The following is a 14,535-nucleotide window of genomic DNA, read 5'->3' on the forward strand; positions in this document are numbered from 1 at the left end:
CCGAGGTACCTCTGGTACAGTTACCAGGCCTTCATTCTCAGGCACCTCTGGGTACAGTCACCAGGCCTTCCTTCTGAGGTAGCTCTGAGTATATTCAGCAGGCCTTGCTTCCTTGGTACCTCAGGGTATTTTCATCACGCCTTGCTTCTGAGGTAGGTATGGGTACAGTCACCAGGCCTTTTTACCGAGGTACCTCTGGGTACAGTCACCACGCCTTCCTTCCAGGTACTTCTGAGTACAGCCACCAGGCATTCCTTCTGAGGTACTTCTGGGTACAGTACACCAGGCCTTCCTTCTCAGATACATCTGGGTACAGTCACCAGGCCTTCCTTCCGATGTACCTCTGGATACAGTCACCAGGCCTTCCTTCCAGGTACCTCTGGGTACAGTCAGCAGGCCTTCCTTCTCAGATACTTCTGGGTTCTGTCACCAGGCCTTCCTTCTGAGATACCCCTGGGTGCAGTCACCAGGACTTCCTTCCGAGGTACCTCTGGGTACAGTCATCAGGCCTTAATTCCGAGGTATACATGGGAAGAGTCAGCAGGCCTTCCTTCCAAGGTACCTCTGGGTACAGTCACCAGGCCTTCCTTCTGAAGTACATCTAGGTACAGTCACCAGGCTTTCCGTCCAAGGTACGCCTGGGTATGTCACCAGGCCTTCCTTCTGCGGTATCTATGGGTACTGTCACCAGGCCTTCCTTCCGAGGTACCTCTGGGTACAGTCACCAGGCCTTCCTTCTGAGGCAGCTCTGAGTACAGTAAGCAGTCCTTCCTTCCGAGGTACGTCTGGGTATAGTCATCCGGCCTTGCTTCCGAGGTATATATGGGTATAGTCACCAGGCCTTTCCTCCGAGGTACCTCTGGGTACAGTCACCAGGCCTTCCTTCCGAGGTACGTCAGGGTACAGTCAACCTGCCTTCCTTCCCAGGTACCTGTGGGTACAGACACCAGGCGTTCCTTCTCAGATACTCTGGGTACCGTCACCAGGTCTTCTTTCCGACGTTCCTGTGGGTACAGTCACCAGGCCTTCCTTTGAATGAAACTCTGGGTACAGTCACCACGCCTTCCTTCCAGGTACCTCTGGGTATAGCCACCAGGCCTTCCTTCTGAGGTACTTCTGGGTAAAGTCACCAGGCCTTCCTTCTCAGATATATCTGGGTACAGTCACCAGGCCTTCCTTCCGATGTACCTCTGGGTACAGTTGCCAGGCCTTCCTTCTCAGAAAACTCTGGGTACAGTCACCAGGACTTCTTTCCGAGGTACCTGTGGATACAGTCACTAGGCCTTCCTTCCGATGTACCTCTGGGTAGAGTCACTAGGCCTTCCTTCCAGGTATCTCTGGGTACAGTCACCAGGCCTTCCTTCTGAGGTACCTCTGATTACATTCAGCAGGCCTGCCTTCTCAGATACCTGTGGGTACTGTCACCAGGCCTTCCTTCTCAGGTAACTCTTTTTACAGACACCAGGGCTTCCTTCCGAGGTACCTCTGGGTACAGTCATCAGGCCTTCCTTCTGAGGTATGTATGGGTAGAGTCACCAGGGCTTCTTTCTAAAGTACGTCTGGGTACAGTCACCAGGCCTTCCTTCCGAGGTACCTCTAGTACAGTTACCAGGCCTTCATTCTCAGGCACCTCTGGGTACAGTCACCACGCCTTTCTTCTGAGGTACCTCTGGGTACAGTCACCAGGCTTTCCTTCCAAGGTACGCCTGGGTATGTCACCAGGCCTTCCTTCTGCGGTATCTATGGGTACTGTTACCAGGCCTTCCTTCTGAGGTACCTCTAGATATACTCACCAGGCTTTCCTTCCAAGGTACGCCTGGGTATGTCACGAGGCCTTCCTTCTGCGGTATCTATGGGTACTGTCACCAGGCCTTCCTTCTGAGGTACGTCTGGTACAGGCACCAGTCATTGCTTCCGCTGTACCTCTGGGTACAGTCACCAGGCCTTTTACCCAAGGTACCTCTGGATACAGTCAGCAAGTCTTCCTTCCGAGGTACCTCTGTGTTCAGTTACCAATCCTTCCTTCCGAGAAACCTCTGGGTACTGTCACCAGGCCTTCCTTCTGAGGTACCTCTGGGTACAGACACCAGGCATTGCTTCCGATGTACCTCTGGGTACACTCACCAGACATTTTACCCGAGGTACCTCTCGGTACAGTCACCAAGACTTCCTTCCAAGTTACCTCTGGTTATAGGCAGTATGCCTGCCTTCTGAGGTACCTGTGGGTAATGTCTCCAGGGCTTCCTTCTCCAGTACCTCTGGGTATAGTCAACCTGCCTTCCTTCCCAGGTACCTCTGAGTACCGTCACCAGGCCTTTCTTCTGAGGTAAATGTGGGTACAGGCACCAGACCTTCCTTCCGAGGTACCTCCGCGTACGTCACCAGGCCCTCCCTCCGAGGTACCTCTGGGTACAGTCACCAGGCCTTCCTTCCAAGGTACCTCTGTCTATGGTCACCAGGCCTTCCTTCCGAGCTATGTCAGGGTACAGTGAACAGGCCTTCCTTCACAGCTACCTGTGGGTACAGACACCAGGCCTTCCTTCTCAGATACTCTGGGTACAGTCACCAGGTCTTCTTTCCGAGGTTCCTGTGGGTACAGTCACCAGGCCTTCCTTTCAATGAAAGTCTGGGTACAGTCACCACGCCTTCCTTCCAGGTACCTCTGGGTACAGTCACCAGGCCTTCCTTCTGAGGTACTTCTGGGTATAGTCACCAGGCCTTCCTTCTCACATACATATGGGTACAGTCACCAGGCCTTCCTTCCGATGTACCTCTGGGTCCAGTCAGCAGGCCTTCCTTCCAGGTACCTCTGGGTACAGTGAGCAGGCCTGCCTTCTGAGATACCTATGGGTAGAATCACCAGGACTTCTTTCTAAGGTACGTCTGGGTACAGTCATCAGGCCTTCTTACCTAGGTACCTATGGGTACAGTCACCAGGCTTTCCTTCCGAGGTACCTCTGATACAGTTACCAGGCCTTCATTCTCAGGCACCTCTGGGTACAGTCACCAGGCCTTCCTTCTGAGGTAGCTCTGAGTACAGTCAGCACGCCTTCCTTCCTTGGTACCTCAGGGTATTTTCATCAGGCCTTGCTTCCGAGCTATGTATGGGTACAGTCACCAGGCGTTTTTACCGAGGTAACTCTTGGTACAGTCACCAGGCCTTCCTTCCGAGGTACGTCAGGGTACTGTCAACAGGCGTTCCTTCCCAGGTATCTCTAGGAACAGACACCAGTCCTTCCTTTCAATGTAACTCTGGGTACAGTCACCACGCCTTTCTTCCAGGTACCTCTGGGTACAGTCACCAGGCCTTCCTTCTGAGGTACTTCTGGGTACAGTCACCACGCCTTCCTTCTCAGATACCTCTGGGTACAGTCACCAGGCCTTCCTTCTGATGTACCTCTGGGTACAGTCACCAGGCCTTCCTTCCATGTACCTCTGGGTATAGTCAGCAGGCCTTCCTTCTCAGATACTTCTTGGTTCTGTCACCAGGCCTTCCTTCTGAGGTACCCCTGGGTAGAGTCACCAGGGCTTTCTTCCGAGGTACCTCTGGGTACAGTCATCAGGCCCTAATTCCGAGGTATACATGGGAAGAGTCACCAGGCCTTCCTTCTGAGGTACCTCTCGGTACAGTCACCAGGCCTTCCTTCCGAGGTTTGTCTGGGTACCTTTTCCAGGCCTTCCTTCCGAGGTACCTCTGGGGACAATTACCAGGCCTTAGTTCTCATGCACCTCTGCGTACACTCACCAGGCCTTCCTTCTGAGGCAGCTCGGAGTACACTCAGCAGTCCTTCCTTCCGAGGTACCTCTAGTTATAATCATCCGGCCTTGCCTCCGAGGTATGTATGGTTATAGTCACCAGGTCTTTCTTCCGAGGTACCTCTGGGTACAGTCACCAGGCCTTCCTTCCGAGGTAAGTCAGGGTACAGTCAACCTGCTTTCCTTCCCAGGTACCTCTGGGTACCGTCACCAGGCCTTCCTTCTGAGGTAAATTTGGGTACAGGCACCAGGCCTTCCTTAAGAGGTACCTCCGAGTACAGTCACCAGACCTTCCCTCTAAGGTACCTCTGGGTACAGTCACCACGCCTTCCTTCTTAGGTACTTCTGGGTAGAGTCACCAGGCCTTCCTTCTCAGATACATCTGGGTACAGTCACCAGGCCTTCCTTCCGATGTACCTCTGGGTACAGTCACCAGGCCTTCCTTCCAGGTACCTCTGGGTGCAGTCAGCAGGCCTGCCTTCTCAGATACTTCTGAGTTCTCTCACGAGGCCTTCCTTCTGAGGTACCTCTGGGTACAGTCACCAGGCCTTCCTTTCGAGGCTTGTCTGGGTACCGTTTCCAGGCCTTCCTTCCGAGGTACCTCTGGGTACAGTCACCAGGCCTTCCTTCCGAGGCTTGTCTGGGTACCGTTTCGAGGCCTTCCTTCTGAGCTACCTCTTGGTACAGTCACCAGGCCTTCCTTCCCAGGCACGCCTGGGTACTGTCACTAGGCCTTCCTTCTGAGGTATCTGTGAGTACTGTCACCAGGCCTTCCTTCTGAGTTTCCTCTCGGTACAGGCAACAGGCATTGCTTCCGATGTACCTCTGGGTACAGTCACCAAACCTTTTACCTGAGATACCTCTGGTTACAGTCACCAAGACTTCCTTCCAAGGTACCTCTGGCTATAGGCAGTAGGCCTGCCCTCTGAGGTACCTCTGGGTAATGTCTCCAGGGCTTAATTCTCCAGTACCTCTGGGTACAGTCAACAGGCCTTCATTCTCAGTTACCTCTGGGTACAGTCACCAGGCCTTCGTTCTGAGGTACCTCTGGGTACAGTCACCAGGCCTTCCTTCTGAGGTACCTCTGAGTACAGTCAGCAGGGCTGCCTTCTCAGATACTTCTGGGTACAGTCACCAAGCTTTCCTTTTTAGGTACTTCTGGGTGCAGTCACCAGGCCTTCCTTCAGAGGTATCTCTGGGTACAGTCACCCGACCATCCTTCTGAGGTATCTGTTTGTAGAGTCACCAGGTCTTCATTCCGAGGTACCTCTGGGTACAGTTACCAGGCCTTCATTCTCAGGCCACTCTGGATACAGTCACCAGGCCTTCCTTTTGAGGTTGCTCTGAGTACAGTCAGCAGGCCTTCCTTCCGAGGTACCTCTGGGAATAGTCATCAGGTCTTGCCTCCGAGGTATGTATGGGTACAGTCACCAGGCCTTTCTTCCGAGGTACCTCTTGGTACAGTCACCAAGGCTTCCTTCCGAGGTACGTCAGGGTACAGTCAACAGGCCTTCCTTCCCAGGTACCTCTGGGTATAGACACCAGGCCTTCCTTCCGAAGAACCTCTGGGTACTGTCTCCAGGCATTCCGTCTGAGGTAATTCTGGGAAGAGTCACCAGACCTTTCTTCTGAAGTCCCTCTGCGTACCCTCACCAGGCCTTCCTTCTGAGGTACATTTGGGTACAGGCAGCAGGCCTTCCTTCCGAAGTACCTTCGTGTACTGTCACCAGGCCTTCCTTCCGAGGTACCTCTGGGTACAGTCACCAGGTCTTCCTTACAATGTACCTCTGGGTATGGTCACCAGTCCTTCCTTCCGAGGTATCTCTGGGTATAGTCATCAGACCTTTCTTGTGAGATAACTCTGGGTACAGTCAGTAGGCCTTCCTTCTGAGGTACATCTGGGTAATGTCACCAGGCCTTCCTTCTGAAGTACCTCTGGGTAGAGTTACCAGGCCTTCATTCTCAGGCACCTCTGGGTAAGTCACCAGGCCTTCCTTCTGAGGTAGCTCTGAGTACAGTCAGCAGGCCTTCCTTCTGAGGTACCTCTGGGTACATTCACCAGGCCTTCCTTCTCAGATACTCTGGGTACAGTCACCAGGCCTTCCTTCTCAGATACTCTGGGTACAGTCACCAGGCCTTCCTTCTCAGATACTCTGGGTACAGTCACCAGGTCTTCTTTCCAACGTTCCTGTGGGTACAGTCACCAGGCCTTCCTTTCAATGTAACTCTGGGTACAGTCACCAGGCCTTCCTTCTCAGATACATCTGGGTACACTCACCAGGCCTTCCTTCCAGGTACCTCTGGGTACAGTCAGCAGGAATGCCTTCTCAGATACTTCTGGGTTCTCTCACCAGGTTTTCCTTCTGAGGTACCCCTGGGTACAGTCACCAGGCCTTCCTTGCGAGCTTTGTCTGGGTACCGCTTGCAGGCCTTCCTTCCGAGGTACCTCTTGGTACAGTCACCAGGCCTTCCTTCTGAGGTACCTCTGGGATCAGTCACCAGGCTTTCCTTCTGAGGTACCTCTGGGTACAGTCAGTAGGCCTTCCTTCTGAGGTACATCTGGGTAATGTCACCAGGCCTTCCGTCCGAGGTACCTCTGGGTACAGTTACCAGGCCTTCATTCTCAGGCACCTCTGGGTACAGTCACCAGGCATTCCTTTTGAGGTTGCTCTGAGTACAGTCAGCGGGCCTTCCTTCCGAGGTACCTCTGGGTATAGTCATCAGTCCTTGCCTCCGAGGTATGTACGGGTACAGTCACCAGGCCTTTCTTCCGAGGTACCTCTGGGTACAGTCACCAAGCCTTCCTTCCGAGGTACGTCAGGGTACAGTCAACAGGCCTTCCTTCCCAGGTACCTGTGGGTACAGACACCAGGCCTTCCTTCCGAAGAACCTCTGGGTACTGTCTCCAGGCATTCCGTCTGAGGTAATTCTGGGAAGAGTCACCCGACCTTTCTTTCGAAGTACCTCTGGGTACCCTCACCAGGCCTTCCTTCTGAGGTACATTTGGGTACAGGCAGCAGGCCTTCCTTCCGAAGTACCTCCGTGTACTGTCACCAGGCCTTCCTTCCGAGGTACCTCTGGGTTGAGTCACCAGGTCTTCCTTCCAATGTACCTCTGGGTATGGTCACCAGTCCTTCCTTCCGAGGTATATCTGGGTATAGTCATCAGACCTTTCTTGTGAGATAACTCTGAGTACAGTCAGTAGGCCTTCCTTCTGAGGTACATCTGGGTAATGTCACCAGGCCTTCCTTCTGAAGTACCTCTGGGTAGAGTTACCAGGCCTTCATTCTCAGGCACCTCTGGGTACAGTCACTGGGCCTTCCTTCTGAGGAAGCTCTGAGTACAGTCCGCAGGCCTTCCTTCCGATGTAGCTCTGGGTGCAGTCAACAGGAATGCCTTCTCAGATACTTCTGGGTTCTCTCACCAGGTTTTCCTTCTGAGGTACCCCTGGGTACACTCACCAGGCCTTCCTTCCGACGTTTGTCTTGGTACTGTTTCCAGGCCTTCGTTCCGAGGTACCTCTGGGTACAGTCACCAGGCCTTCCTTCTGAGGTACCTCTGGGTACAGTCACCAGGCTTTCCTTCCGAGGTACGTCAGGGTACAGTCAACAGGCGTTCCTTCCCAGGTATCTCTATGAAGAGACACCAGTCCTTCCTTTAAATGTAACTCTGGGTACAGTCACCACGCCTTCCTTCCGAGGTATCTCTGGGTACAGTCACCAGGCTTTCCTTCTCAGATACATCTGGGTACAGTCACCAGGCCTTCCTTCCGATGTACCTCTGGGTACAGTCACCAGGCCTTCCTTCCAGTTACCTCTGGGTACAGTCAGCAGGCCTTCCTTCTCAGATACCTCTGGGTTCTGTCACCAGGTCTTCCTTCTGAGGTACCCCTGGGTACAGTCACCAGGGCTTCCTTCCGGGGTACCTCTGGGTACAGTCACCAGGCCTTCCTTCCAAGGTACCTCTGCGTATGGTCACCAGCCCTTCCTTCCGAGGTATCTCTGGGTACAGTCATCAGACCTTTTTTCTGAGATAACTCTGGGTACAGTCAGTAGGTCTTCCTTCTGAGGTACATCTGGGTAATGTCACCAGGCCTTCCTTCCGAGGTACCTCTGGGTATAGTCTTCCGGCCTTGCCTCCGAGGTATGTATGGGTATAGTCACCAGGCCTTTCTTCCAAGGTACCTCTGGGTACACTCACCAGGCCTTCCTTCCGAGGTAAGTCAGGGTACAGTCAACCTGCCTTCCTTCCCAGGTACCTGTGGGTACCGTCACCAGGCCTTCTTTCTGAGGTAAATTTGGGTACAGGCACCAGTCCTTCCTTCCGAGGTACCTCCGGATACAGTCACCAGGCCTTCCCTCCGAGGTACCTCTAGGTACAGTCACCAGGCTTTCCTTCCAAGGTACGTCTGTGTATGGTCACCAGTCCTTCCTTCCGAGGTAACTCTGGGTACACTCACGAAGCCTTCCTTCCGAGCTACGTCAGGGAACAGTCAACAGGCCTTCCTTCCCAGGTACCTCTGGGTACAGACACCAGGCCTTCCTTCTCAGATACTCTGGGCACACTCACCAGGTCTTCCTTCCGACGTTCCTGTGGGTACAGTCACCAGGCCTTCCTTTCAATGAAACTCTGGGTACAGTCACCACGCATTTCTTCCAGGTACCTCTGGGTACAGCCACCAGGCCTTCCTTCTGAGGTACTTCTGGTTACAGTCACCAGGCCTTCCTTCTCAGATACATCTGGGTACAGTCACCAGGCCTTCCTTCCGATATACCTTTGTACAGTCACCAAACCTTCCTTCCACGTACCTCTGGGTAGCGTCAGCAGGCCTGCCTTCTCAGATACTTCCGAGTTCTCTCACCAGGCCTTCCTTCTGAGGTACCTCTGGGTACAGTCACCAGGCCTTCCTTCCGAGGATTGTCTGGGTACCGTTTCCGGGCCTTCCTTCCGAGGTACCTCTGGGTACAGTCATCAGGCCTTCCTTCTGAGGTACCTCTGGGTACAGTCACCAGGCTTTCCTTCCCAGGTACACCTGGGTACTGTCACCAGGCCTTCCTTCAGAGGTACCTCTGGGTACACTCACCAGGCCTTCCTTCCGAGGCTTGTCTGGGTACCGTTTCCAGGCCTTTCTTCCGAGGGACCTCTGAGTAAAGTCACCAGACCTTTTTTCTGAAGTACCTCTGGGTACAGTCACCAGGCCTTCCTTCCGAGGTATGTCAGGAAACAGTCAACAGGCCTTCCTTCCCAAGTACCTCTGGGTACAGACACCAGGCTTTCCTTCCGAAGAACCTCTGGGTACTGTCTCCAGGCCTTCCGTCTGAGTTAATTCTGGGAACAGTGACCAGAACTTTCTTCCGATGTACCTCTGGGGACCGTCACCAGGCTTTCCTTCCGAGGTACCTCTGGATACAGTCACCAGACCTTCCTTCTGAGGTACCTCTGGGTACATTCACCAGGCCTTCCTTCTCAGATACTCTGAGTACAGTCACCAGGTCTTCTTTCCGACGTTCCTGTGGGTACAGTCACCAGGCCTTCCTTTCAATGTAAATCTGGGTACAGTCACCAGGCCTTCCCTCTCAGATACATCTGGGTACAGTCACCAGGCCTTCCTCCCAGGTACCTCTGGGTACAGTCAGCAGGAATGCCTTCTCAGATACTTCTGGGTTCTCTCACCAGGTTTTCCTTCTGAGGTACCCCTGGGTACAGTCACCAGGCCTTCCTTCCCAGGTTTGTCTGGGTACCGTTTCGAAGCCTTCCTTCCGAGGTACCTCTGGGTACAGTCACCAGGCCTTCCTTCTGAGGTACCTCTGGGTACAGTCACCAGGCTTTCCTTCCGAGGTACCTCTGGGTACAGACACAAGGAGTTCCTTTAGAGGTAATTCTGGGTGTACTCAGCATGCCTTCTTTCCGAGGTATCTCTGGGTAGAGTCACCAGGATTTCCTTCCGAGGTATCTCTGGGTAGAGTCACCAGGTCTTCATCCGAGTTACCTGTGGGTAGTATCACCAGGCATTCCTTCCGAGGTACTTCTGGGTACATTCACCAGGCCTTCTTTCTGAGGTAACACTGGGTACAGTCACCAGGCCTTATTTCCAAGGTACTTCTGGGTACAGTCACAAGGCCTTCCTTCTGAGGTACCTCTGGGTACAGTTACCAGGCATTCCTTCTCAGAAACCTCGGGTTACAGTCACCAGGCCTTCCTTCTGAGGTACCTCTGATTACAGTCAGCAGGCCTACCTTCTCAGATACCTGTGGGTACTGTCACCAGGCCTTCCTTCTGAGGTAACTCTGGGTACAGACACCAGGGCTTCCTTCCGAGGTACCTCTGGGTTCAGTCATCAGGCCTTCCTTCTGAGGTATGTATGGGTAGAGTCACCAGGGCTTCTTTCTAAGGTACGTCTGGGTACAGTCACCAGGCCTTCTTTCCGAGGTACCTCTGGGTACAGTCACCAGACGTTCCTTCTGAGGTACCTTTGGGTACAGTCACCAGGCCTTCCTTCCCAGGTACGCCTGGGTACTGTCATCAGGCCTTCCTTTTCATGTTCCTCTGGGTACTGTCACCAGGCCTTCCTTCCGAGGTAACTCTGTTTTCAGTCACCAGTCCTTCCTTCTGAGGAACCTCTGCGTACAGTCACCAGGCCTTGTACCCGAGACACCTCTGGGTACAGTCACCAGGCCTTCGTTCCAAGGTATCTCAGGTTAAAGTCAGTAGGCCATCCTTCTGAGGTACCTCTGGGTAATGTCTCCAGGGCTTCCTTCTCCAGTACCTCTGGGTACAGTCAACAGTCTTCATTCTCAGGTACCTCTGGGTACAGTCACCAGGCCTTCGTTCTAGGATACCTCTGGGTACAGTCACCAGGCCTTCATTCTGAGGTACCTCTGGGTACAGTCCCCAGGCCTTCCTTCTGAGATACCTCTGAGTACAGTCAGCAGGGCTGCCTTCTGAGATACCTCTGGGTACAGTCACCAAACTTTCCTTTTGAGGTACTTCTGGGTGCAGTCACCAGGCCTTCCTTCTGAGGTACCTGTGTGTGGAGTCACCAGGTCTTCATTCCGAGGCACCTCTGGGTACAGTCACCAGGCCTTCCTTCCAAGGTACCTCTGGTTATAGTCCCCAATCCTTCCTATTGAGGTATCTCTGGGTACAGTCATCAGACCATTCTTCCGAGGTAACTCTGGTATAGTTATCAGACCTTTCTTCTGAGATAACCTTGGGTACAGTCAGTAGGCCTTCCTTCTGAGGTACATCTGGGAAATGTCACCAGGCCTTCCTTCCGAGGTACCTCTGGGTACAGTTAGCAGGCCTTCATTCTCAGGCACCTCTGGGTTCAGTCACCAGGCCTTCCTTCTGAGGTAGCTCTGGGTACAGTCAGCAGGCCTTGCTTCCGAGGTATATATGGGTACAGTCACCAGGCCTTTCTTCCGAGGCACCTCTGGGTACAGTCACCAGGCCTTCCTTCCGACGTACGTCATGGTACCGTCAACAGGCCTTCCTTCCCAGGTACCTGAGGGTAAAGACACCAGGTCTTCCTTCCGAAGAACCTCTGGGTACTGTCACCAGTCCTTCCTTCCGAGGTAAATTCGGGTACAGACACCAGGCCTTCCTTCGAGGTACCTCTGGGAAGAGTCACCAGGCCTTCCTTCTGAGGTACCTCTGGGTACAGTCACCAGGACTTCCTTCTCAGATACTCTGGGTACAGTCACCAGGCCTTCCTTTCAATGAAACTCTGGGTACAGTCACCACGCCTTCCTTCCAGGTACCTCTGGGTTCAGTCACCAGGCCTTCCTTCTTAGGTCTTCCTTCTCAGATACATCTTTGTACAGTCAGCAGGCTTTCCTTCCGATGTACGTATGGGTACAGTCACCAGTCCTTCCTTCCAGGTACCTCTGGGTACAGTCAGCAGGCCTGCCTTCTCATATACTTCTGGGTTCTCTCACCACGCCTTCCTTCTGAGGTACCCCCGGGTACAGTCACCAGCCTTCCCTCCGAGGCTTGTCTGGGTACAGTTTCCAGGCCTTCCTTCCGAGGTACCTCTGGGTACAGTCACCAGGCCTTCCTTCCGAGGTACCTCTGGGTACAGTCACCAGGCTTTCCTTCCCAGGTACACCTGAGTACTGTCACCAGGCCTTCCTTCTGAGGTATCTCTGGGTACTGTCACCAGGCCTTCCTTCTGAGGTACCTCTGGGTTCAGGCACCAGGCATTGCTTCCGATGTACCTCTTGGTTCAGTCACCACACCTTTTACCCGAGGTACCTCTGGGTACAGTCACCAAGACGTCCTTCCAAGGTACCTCTGTCTATAGGCAGTAGGCCTGCCTTCTGAGGTACCTCTGGGTAATGTCTCCAGGGCTTCCTTCTCCAGTACCTCTGGGTACAGTCACCAGGCCTTCATTCTCAGGTACCTCTGGGTACAGTCACCAGGCCTTCGTTCTGAGGTACCTCTGGGTACAGTCACCAGGCTTTCCTTCAGAGGTACCTCTGAGTACAGTCAGCAGGGCTGCCTTCTCAGATACTTGTGGGTACAGTCACCAAGCTTTCCTTTTTAGGTACTTCTGGGTGCAGTCACCAGGCCTTCCTTCAGAGGTATCTCTGGTTAATGTCACCAGACCTTCCTTCCCAGCTACCTCTGGGTACAGTCACAAGGAGTTCCTTTAGAGGTACTTCTGGGTATACTCACCATGCCTTTCTTCCGAGGTATCTCTGGGTAGAGTCACCAGGCCTTCATCCGAGTTACCTGAGGGTAGTATCACCAGGCCTTCCTTCCGAGGTACCTCTGGGTATATTCACCAGGCCTTCCATCTGATTTAAATCTGGGTACAGTCACCAGGCCTTCCTTCCGAGGTACTTCTGGGTACAGTCAGAAGGCCTTCCTTCTGAGGTACCTCTGGGTACAGTTCCCAGGCCTTCCTTCTCAGAAACCTCTGGGTACAGTCACCAGGCCTTCCTTCCAAGGTACCTCTGGGTATGGTCACCAGTCCTTCCTTCTGAGGTATCTCTGGGTACAGTCATCAGACCTTTCTTCTGAGATAACTCTGGGGACAGTCAGTAGGTCTTCCTTCTGAGGTATATCTGGGTAATGTCACCAGGCCTTCCTTCCGAGGTACCTCTGGGTACAGTTACTAGGCCTTAATTCTCAGGCACCTTTGGGTACAGTGACCAGGCCTTCCTTCTCAGGCACCTCTGAGTACAGTCAGCAGTCCTTCCTTCCGAGGTATCTCTGGGTATAGTCATCCGGCCTTGCTTCCGAGGTATGTATGCGTATAGTCACCAGGCCTTTCTTCCTAGGTATCTCTGGGGAGATTCACCCGAGCATCCTTCTGAGGTATCTGTTTGTAAAGTCACCAGGTCTTCATTCCGAGGCACCTCCGGGTACAGTCACCAGGCCTTCCTTCCGGTGTACCTCTGGGTACAGTCACCAGGCATTCCTTCCAAGGTACCTCTGGGTATGGTCACCAGTCCTTCCTTCCGAGGTATCTCTGCGTACAGTCATCAGACCTTTCTTCTGAGATAACTTTGGGGACAGTCAGTAGGCCTTCCTTCTGAGCTACATCTGGGTAATGTCACCAGGCGTTCCTTCCGAGGTACCTGTGGGTACAGTTACCAGGCCGTAATTCTCAGGCACCTCTGGGTACAGTCACCAGGCCTTCCTTCTGAGTCAGCTCCGAGTATAGTAAGCAGTCCTTCCTTCCGAGGTATCTCTGGGTGTAGTCATCCGGCCTTGCCTCCAAGGTATGTATGGGTACAGTAACCAGGCCTTTCTTCGGATGTACCTCTGGGACAGTCACCAGGCCTTCCTTCCGAGGTAAGTCAGGGTACAGTCAAAATGCCTTCCTTCCCAGGTACCTCTGGGTACCGTCACCAGGCTTTCCTTCAGAGGTAAATTTGGGTACAGACACCAGGCCTTCCTTCCGATGTACCTCCGAGTACTGACACCAGGCCTTCCCTCCTAGGTACCTCTGGGTACAGTCACCAGGTCTTCCTTCCAAGGTACCTCTGGGTATGGTCACCAGTCCTTCCTTCCGAGGTATCTCTGGGTATAGTCATCACACCTTTCTTGTGAGATAACTCTGGGGACAGTCAGTAGGCCTTCCTTCTGAGGTACATCTGGGTAAAGTCACCAGGCCTTCCTTCCGAAGTACCTCTGGGTAGAGATACCAGGCCTTCATTCTCAGGCACCTCTGGGTACAGTCACCAGGCCTTCCTTCTGATGTAGCTCTGAGTACACTCAGCAGGCCTTCCTTCCGAGGTACCTCTGGGTATTTTCATCAGGCCTTGCTTCCGAGGCATGTCCGGGTACAGTCACCAGGCCTTTTTTCTTAGGTACCTCTGGGTACAGTCACCAGGCCTTCCTTCTGAGGTACCTCTGGGTACAGTCAGCAGGAATGCCTTCTCAGTTACTTCTGGGTTCTCTAACCAGGTTTTCCTTCTGAGGTACCCCTGGGTACAGTCACCAGGCCTTCCTTCCGAGGTTTGTCTGGGTACCGTTTCCAGGCCTTCCTTCCGAGGTAACTTTGGGTACAGTCACCAGGCCTTCCTTCTGAGGTTTCTCTGGGTAATGTCACCAGGCCTTCCTTCCGAGGTACTCTGGGTACATTCACCAGGCCTTCCTTCTCAGGTTCTCTGGGTACAGTCACCAGGTCTTCTTTCCGACGTTCCTGTGGGTACAGTCACCAGGCCTTCCTTTCAATGTAACTCTGGGTACAGTCACCACGCCTTCCTTCCAGGTACCTCTGGGTACAGTCACCAGGCCTTTCTTCCGAGGTACTTCTGGGTACGGTCA

This window comes from Loxodonta africana, chromosome Y (assembly GCF_030014295.1).
Source record: "Loxodonta africana isolate mLoxAfr1 chromosome Y, mLoxAfr1.hap2, whole genome shotgun sequence".
Classification (NCBI taxonomy): domain Eukaryota; kingdom Metazoa; phylum Chordata; class Mammalia; order Proboscidea; family Elephantidae; genus Loxodonta; species Loxodonta africana.